We start from the raw sequence: 8,848 nt of genomic DNA on the forward strand, positions 1-8,848 counted from the left end.
CTTGAATATGTGCTTTGAATTACTTCTAGGCAGAATTATAAAACACATTGGCATAGTAATCAGCTAAGAACAAAGAAGCTGAGGTTTACTCTGCTAAATTATAACCTTAGAAATATTCTTTTAAGCCCTCTTTATTTACTAATTGGATGGGTTCTATTCAACTGTTATTCAGTTGATTATGCCTGACATTGCACCTGCTGCTGACAATATAATGTTCAAAATATACAGGCTCCTGCCTTCAAAAACTTCCCAGTGTTGGCACATAAGTAATTTGGGATGAATGTTCTATCAAGGCTTTATAGAGGGAAATCTTATTCAGCCTAGGGTTGTCAGGGAGGAGTTCACAGGGAAGACTATTGAACTCAGAGTGAGGAGGCCTCCCACTCAGAGGAAGCAACCATGTAGGCCGTGGTACACACATGTATACTGATCTTACAGAAAAGAGGAGGAGAGAGTAAAGGAGGGTGAATATGGATGAGGAACTTTGTACACATGTATGAAGATGGAACATTGAAACCTGTCAAAGTCATTGCAAGAAGGGGGGTGCGGGAAGAGGGAGAATAACGGAGGGGATGGACCCCCTCCAATAACAGAGGGATGAACCTAGAGCATAATATATGTATATATGGAAATGTCACAATGACACCCCTTGTGTAACTAGCATATCTACTAAAAACATTTTTAAAAAGAAAATGTTATGAACAACTGAAAGCCAAACATTAGGTAACTTAGATGAAATCAATAAATTCCCAGAAAAACAAAAACTACTGAAACCAAGTTGAGGAAAAATGGAAAGACTGAATAAACCTATTATCAATAAAGAGATTGAACAGAAATGTGAGAACTTTGAAGCAAAATTGAGGCCTAGATTACGTTAGCTGTGAATTCTTTCAAATGTTTCCAGACGAATTGGTGCAAAATGTTCACCAATTCTCCTAAAGATAGAAGGGGAGTGATCACTACCCTGTGCATTTCACATGACACCAGTGTCACCACACTACCGGAAGAAACAGAATACATCCCAAGAAAGTAAAACTATGGCCCAACATCTCTCATGACTGTAGATTGTTTAAGTCTCAAGAAAATACTATAAATCTGAATCTAACAAACATAAAATGGATTTTACACCATGATCAAATGGGGTTTATCCCATGAATGTAGGATTGGTTGAACACCTGAGAATCAATTCATGTAATGTGTCCTATCAATATTATCATGAACAAAAACCACACTGTCTTCTCGAGTAGATGCAGGAAAGCATTTCACAAATCCAATCCCCTTGCATGGCAAAAAGCACTCTATAAACTAAGAACAGAAGGAAACTTCCAAACCTTACAAAGAGCGTGTAGGAAAAAGCTACAGCACACTGTACTTAATGGTAAAAGACTTAATACTCTTTCTCTGATGTAAATAACAAGACAAGAATGCCTAGGAGGCCTTTGCAGTTCAGGATTTGATGGAGCTTCTAGCCAGGGAAATTAGGCAAGAAAAAGAAATGAAAAGCATCCAGACTGAAGAAAGAGGTAAAAACTCTCAATGTTTGTGGGCACTATGATCTAGGACATAGACAAACCTAAGGAATCCATGAAAAAACTATGAGAACTAATGAGTTCAGTAAAATTCTAGGACACAAGACCAATAAATACACAACCTGATGTATTCCTTATTTATATACATTAGCAATGATTAGTCAGAAAATGAAAATGATTCTATCAAATCCAATTATATCAAAAAGTTGAACATCAGAGGAGGACAAAATAGCTGTGCACCTGTGGCTCACGCCTGTAATTCTAGCTACTCAGGAGGCAGAGATCAGGAGGATTGTGGTTCAAAGTCAGCCTGGGCAAATAGTTTGTGAGACCCTATCTTGAAAAAAACCCTTCACAAAAAAAGGGCTGGTGGAGTGGTTCAAGGTGTAAGCCCTGAGTTCAAATCCCAGTACCAACAAAAAAAAAAAAAAGGAAAAGGACAAAATAGTTAGGAAAATATTTAGCAAATAAGTGCAAAGCTTGTACTTTACAAAACTACAAAATGTTGTCAAAAGAAAGTCAAGTCCAAGTAAATATATAAAGGCATCTTATGTTCATGGATCAAAGCAGCAGTGTTAAAATGGCAGTAGCCTCTGCATTGATGTACAAATGCAACACAGTGTCTCTCAGAATCCCAGGTGTCCTCTCTGTAGAAATCCACCCATAGGATTACTGGCGAGAAGAGTACTGGTCTTGCTTCTTCTGCTCAACATTGTAGCGAAGGTTCTAGCCAGGGAGTTAAGCTAGAAAAAGAAATAAAAGAAAAACAAGTTGATCTAAAACTCATATGGAAGTGCTAGTGACCCAGAATAGCCCAAAAAATCTTGAAAAAGAACCAAGTTGGGGAATTCATACATCACGATTTCAGAACCATAAAGCTACAGAAATGATGACAGTGCTGTGGTGGCTTAAGGAAAGACTCAGTAGCCAATGGAAAGGAACTGGGACTGCAAAAATAGTCCTTGACAGTTGAGACCAGATGATTTTCAAAAATCTGGTGCCAAGATAATTTGAGGATGAAAAAATAGTATTTTCAACAAATGATGTTAGAGTAACTGAACATATACATATGAAAGAATGAACTTAGATTTCTACCACACACCACAGAAGAGAGTAACTTAAAATGAATCATAGACCTGTATGTAAGAGCTAAAACACACCATAATACTCTAAAGAAGAAAGCTTAGAAGTAAGTCTGTGGCCATTGGTTAGGCAGCTACTTTCTTTGATACATTAATAAAAAACTAGCAAAAAAGAAAGAAAATTGATTAAATAGACTTCATTTGAATAATTTTTTGTTGATATCATAAAATGATATCACAAAATGAGAGAAAACATTTGCAAACCATTTATCTGATAAGAGGTTTGTATCTGAAATGAATAAAGAACACTTACAACTTAATAACCAAACTAAAATTGAGCAAAGGATATCAATGGAAATGTAAGCTCATGAAAAGGTGCTCAGTATCATTGATAATCAGAGAAATGCACATCAGAACCACACATTTCACAATCACTATGGGGGCTGCAGTTAAAAATACCATGAGAAGTGTTGACAAAGATGTGGAGAAAGTGGAACCCCCCATCTGTTGATGGTGGGAATGTAAAATAACAAGGCCACCTCAGAGAACACTCGAGCAGTTACTCAGAATGTGAAAGCTAGAATCACCACACAGCCCAGAAATCCTACTCCTAACTTTCCAAGAGGAATGAAAACATATGTCCATATAAAACTGTGCACAGTGCTCATGGCAGCATTCTGTAAAGTATAACAACAAACATGTCCCCAACTCATGAATGGTTATTCGTGGTGCATTGTGCACTGGAATATCACTAGATAACACAAGTAGCAAAGCACTGGTACCTGGTAAAACATTGATACTCTTGATAATTTATTCTAAGTGAAGAATGGCAGTCACAAAAGACCACACGCACACTGCATGATTCCATTTTATGAAATATCCAGAATACGGTGATCATAGAGACAGAAAGTAAATTAGGGATTGCTTAGGGTTATGGGGGAAGGACAGGGTGACCACTAATTGGCACTGAGTTCCTTTTCTTAAGTGATGAAAAAGTTCTCATGTTAGATTTGGCAATGGTTTCCTGGCTCTATTAATATGTTAAAAGTCATTGAGTTTGATACTTGAAGGGCATGAGTTATATGGTATGTGAATTGTAATCCAGTACAGCCATTGCCAAAAAAGTAATGCTCCATTTTGTATTCCTGCCAGCAAAATATATGAGATTGTCATTGCCACTTTTAATGTTTGTTAACATGAACTAACAAACTTACCAATTTGACAGACTGGAACAATGTGTTTGATAGACTTCTCAATTGAACTGAAAAGTATTTAGCAACATCTAGATACATTTTGATGGTCATGACCAGAGTGGGGAATAATGGTGGCACCTAGTGTCTAAAGGTCAGGGATATTGCTGAATATTTTACAGTTCATAGAGCAGTCCCCCACACCAAATAACTGTTCATCCCAAAAGATTTGTAGTGTCAAGAAACTTTGCACTATAAATAACATTATTTGCATTTATATCTATTTGACTACTAGCAAGTGTACATTCTGACATATCATTAGTTCATGTTCAGTGGCACTTTGTACAAATTCTTTATATTAGTAAATGTATTAACTTTAATTTTCTGAATTTATTTTCTTATGGCTATTTTCAGATTTTAGTTTACATTGAATATCAAAATATTTCTTTTTATGTAGTTAAATTTATTGTGCATTGCATCTAGGAAAATTTTCCACAGATCGATGTCAAGGGACTATACATCTATAACTTATGTTCCTTAATTATGGAGCACAATGATGTTCCATCCAGAAGTTAGGTGTGTGTAACTCACCTAACTCATGATGAGCAGGAGTCACTCAGTTGTATATGAATGACATGTCAGAGAATATAAAGAAATAACCAAAAAAGAAAAAGAGAGAACCAAAACTGAAGATAGAAATTGGTTTCATTTTGGGAATGATAAGATCACTTAACTGGATGAATTTCTGATCAGAGAGATGAGGAAAGCAGCACTATATGCGTATGTATTGTGTATGTACTGTTAAGGAGGACACTATTTTAAATCAAGAAATTAAAAGTGATTCTCTGTATAACATATGGCAAAAATTTCTGAGTCTCTGATATGTCAGCAAAGTGAATGAATGGGAATAAGTGTAACTCTCTTCCTATCATTATACAGATGGAGAATGAGTTAGATTTTGCTCTTTCTGAAATAGAACTCCTCAGAAGTCAGATGACAAATGAGAGAATCTCCATGCAGAATCTGGAAGCTCACTGGTGGTCAATCGAGACAAAGAATATCAGTCTCAGATAGCACTTCAAGAAAAAGAATCTGAAATTCACCTTCTTAAAGAATGCTTATGTTTGGCAGAAAATAAAATGTGAATTTGCTAACAATATAATAACATAAAAATGTATTTCTGAAGTTTTATACTTTATAGATTATTAGAATTTAAAACTGGAATGTAGAAAATATAGTTCCCATAATTTCCATTAATTAAAGTGAGGAGCAGAAGTATTGAGATTTGCCTAAGATTTAATAGCATTATCTATTATGTTTTGCCTTATCTAAGATATTTAATTCTAACCATCCCTGCTGATTGTTTCTGGCAAGGGATAGGGTATGTATGATAGAATGTCTGATCTAAAATGCTGCCATTAAGAAATAAATATGAGCAGAGTAGAAAAATTAATCACCCTGAAATCAGAAGAATTTTTATTTTTATGGATTGTGTGGTATCGCTACCTAGTCTTTACTGTACACATGGAAGAACTCCTGAATTCACGAAATACTGAACACTAACAAGAGTATTCATCCTGGCATTTTTTTTTTGCTCTTTTACTTCTAAGAATCCCTAGCAATACTAGGATTTTATTAGAAGACCCCTAGCAAGCTGGGCACAGTGGCTCACTCCTGTAATCCCAGCTAGGTGGGAGGCAGAGAGCAGGAGGATGGTAGTTTGAGGCAAACTGGGAGAGTGGCTCAAGTGGCAAAGCACTTGCCTAGCAATCATGAGGCCCTGAGTTCAAACTCCGGTACCAAAAGACCCCTGGCTGGAGATCTGTACGGAAATATCTGACTGGATAGTGAATGTTTATTATTTACTAAACTGGTGCCTCTAACACAGCTAATGGCTTTCCTTAGGCTCTGTTCTTATCTGTCCCAACTAGAACACTTTCTCTTTCAGCCTCTACTGTGCCCTCTCCTCTGAGCCTGGACCTGGGGAAGCATAGGAATCATGGTCTCAGCAACCAGCCAATCCTAGGAGCCCCTGGCATGCAAAGGCCATAGAGCCAGGGCCTGTCTCCTTCAGACACACTCCCAGGTCCTGGCAGAGGTCACTGAGTCATAGCTGGGCTATTGTGATACCTTCAACTGGGTCTACAGGATCCTTTCCTCACGCTGGTGGGAGCACATCTCCAACCATAAGTCTAATACACTGTATTACACTAGCTGGTTTGTGCTCACTTAGAACTAGCTAGCATGATAAAATTCCGTGTTCTTACTCTTGCATTTAGATTTCAGCAGTCTGCACTGCCATCCTGAAAGCAAGCAGAAAGGACAGAATGTTCAACGAAAGCCACACTCACCCGTTACTGTCTTCATGATGGTGTGCTCTAGCCACAGGGTTTTGAAGCATGGTTTAGCCTTAAGGAACATCCTGTTAAATTGAAGAATTTTTAGGTGTGTAACACTATGCATATTAAATTTCACTTTAAGTACCTGTACAGTACTTATATTAACATATATAAAACAGACCATATTAACTTGGTGCTTGTAAATTCTGGTGTTAATTTGATCAAAGTACTTTTATAAAAAGTATTTGCAGTAAATGGATAATACAGATTAATATCATGTACATTGTCCCATCTATACATAGCAAGACTAAGAAGAAACTTAATTAATTGAATGAGACTGAGGCTGTTTAGGCTTTTCAAATAAATTTGTTTGTACACTGAATACATCTAAAGTATGCTCATTTTAGACATACTATAAATTTGTCCATAAAAGTCACAGTGTGACTTGGATTCAGCTGAGAACCATTGCCAACATGGTTGAATCCATTCTAGGAGTCACAGTCACATTAAGTTGAATCAACTGCCACTCTTATTCTCACTTACACAGGGCTGTGCAGAGTAGAGATGTAGCCCAGTTCAGAAATGTCCTGACATGACTAGAAGCGGATGTAGACATTAGGAAAAGACAACTAGGGACAGAGCCCTTTGGAAGGTAAGCTTATCTCTATTCAGCCTGGAAGGTTATCTCTTAGGTAAAAATAGATCTTGTTTGGTTTTTTGGTTTGTTTGTTTTGTTTTTTGAGACAGCTCTATAGACCAGGCTGGCCTCAAATCTGCAATTGCCTGTGTCAGCCTTCAGAGTGCTGCTAATACAGGCATGAACACCACATCCCGCTCAACAGTAGGTTTTAGTTATTTCATGATGGTTAGATTTGAAAGCATGAATTGAGCTGCATTGTTGTGACAGTTTTCGTAATGTCACAGAATATAAAATTTAAAGACATCACTATTTTGCTTTAGGGAGAGGGCTGTCCAACAACATTGCCACCAAAATCGCTCAAGTAATGCTTATCATTTGAGCTCAATGAAACCGAGTTCAAAATGTCACTCACCAGAACGTGCTCACCATCGATCTCCTGACCGAGGCCTTGATCGATCCCTAGAAGAGTAAGTCCACTAAGGATCTGTTCTGGGAGTGCCTAGCAATGTTTGCAGTGAATATCTGAGGGAGGAAGGAAATGGATATGTAAGCATGACTACCAGGATATGCTGCCATAAAAATAAAAGGTTTTCATACTTCAATTAGTTTTATGCAAATGTACACTTAAGTACAAGATCTCTAATATTTTACCTAATATGTTATATTTTCAAATCTTGATTTTTACTTCTGTAACATTGTTCATGCACTTTTATTAACAATGTTGGTTAATCATAGCAGCACTGTAAAATACATATACTCTAGGAAATAATAAACTAATTTTTCAGAGGAAAATATTTTTGGTGTATTGCTATAGGTCGTGAACTTTATAAAATAATCTTTTTATTTGGAACTAACTTAAAATGTGCTGAAGTTACAAAAATAAAAATAAGACCCTCCACTCAGACTCACTGTTGCTTTATCATATTCACAGTGCTGGTCCATGCAACCTCTTGGACAACCTCCCCCTGGACACTGCACATAGACACACAAACATCCAAAAGCAGCCAGCACCTCTGATTCCAAAGCATCCTCAAAGGTCTGTTTGCCTTGTTCCATTCCGTGTTTGTTTGTTCTTTCTTCTCCTGCACGAACCCTGGCTCGATCAACATATTTACTCCACATTAGTGTAGATTTTCATTCGCTCAGTCCAAGAACGCATCTAAAATAGTTTCATAATTTCCTTACCAATGTCACTTCATAAACACTCTGACTTAATAGAAATTCAGTATGTATTTGCAGTCCTTCCTTCCTGTCTCCATACACCATCTTGCCAAGTACTGAGGGCATTCAGTCAAATACTGAGTTCATAAATAACCTAGATTAATTCACTTATTTCTCCTTTTCACTGTGGTAATGAATAATTTGAAATAGCATTAGACTCACTTGTTTCAATTCATTTCAATTTTCCTCTTTCTAATTTCTTCCTTCATTTGAGCTTTTTCGAATGTGTATATCATTATGGTTTTAAAGGTCGAAACTCCACAAGAGAAGTGTCACTTTCTCTTGTATCCCTTGCATCCAATGGCCCATCCTTCCACCCTGTTCCTTTGTAGCCACGTTTGCAGTAAATATATGCAAGTATGTTTTTTTCTTATTTGTCCGTTGCTATGAAAAAAGTAGCATACTATATATGATTCTTTTCCTCTTGCTTTTCTCACTTAATAGTATCTGCTGAACGTCCCTCCATGGTGATTCATAGAGATTCCTTTTATTCCTTTTGGGGCTGCTTAATACTTCATTTTGTGGATGTACTGTAGCTCTCCAACCAGTCTCCTGTACTTGGACATCTGGGTAGTTTACAATAATTTGTACTTAGAAACAAAGCTGTAATGAATAATCTTGTGCATATGTATTTTCATAATTGTTGGAGAAGTATCTTCAGAGGACATTTCTAGAAGTGGGATTGCTGGGCCATGGGGTGAATACATATGTGGTTTTGTTACACAGGGTCAACTTCCCCTCCATGAGTGCTGGAGCAGTTTGCCTTCCCTCCCGTGTGTGAGTGCCTATTGCCCACAGCTGCACCAGCAGAGTGTACTGTCAGACCTTGGACAGTGTGAGGGATGTA

At 37.2% G+C, this 8,848-nt stretch overlaps 1 long non-coding RNA gene across 1 annotated transcript; it reads right to left on the reverse strand.

Moving 5' to 3' along the window:
* Positions 1-2,010: 2,010 nt before the first annotated feature.
* Positions 2,011-7,414, reverse strand: LOC141415071 (uncharacterized). The gene is made up of 3 exons (XR_012440098.1): positions 7,193-7,414; positions 6,153-6,223; positions 2,011-2,272 (listed from the first exon to the last, which is right to left on the reverse strand). It is a non-coding gene; the product is annotated as an uncharacterized lncRNA (long non-coding RNA).
* Positions 7,415-8,848: the final 1,434 nt, after the last annotated feature.

The sequence above is a fragment of the Castor canadensis genome, chromosome 12 (genome assembly GCF_047511655.1).
Source record: "Castor canadensis chromosome 12, mCasCan1.hap1v2, whole genome shotgun sequence".
NCBI classification, from domain to species: Eukaryota; Metazoa; Chordata; class Mammalia; order Rodentia; family Castoridae; genus Castor; species Castor canadensis.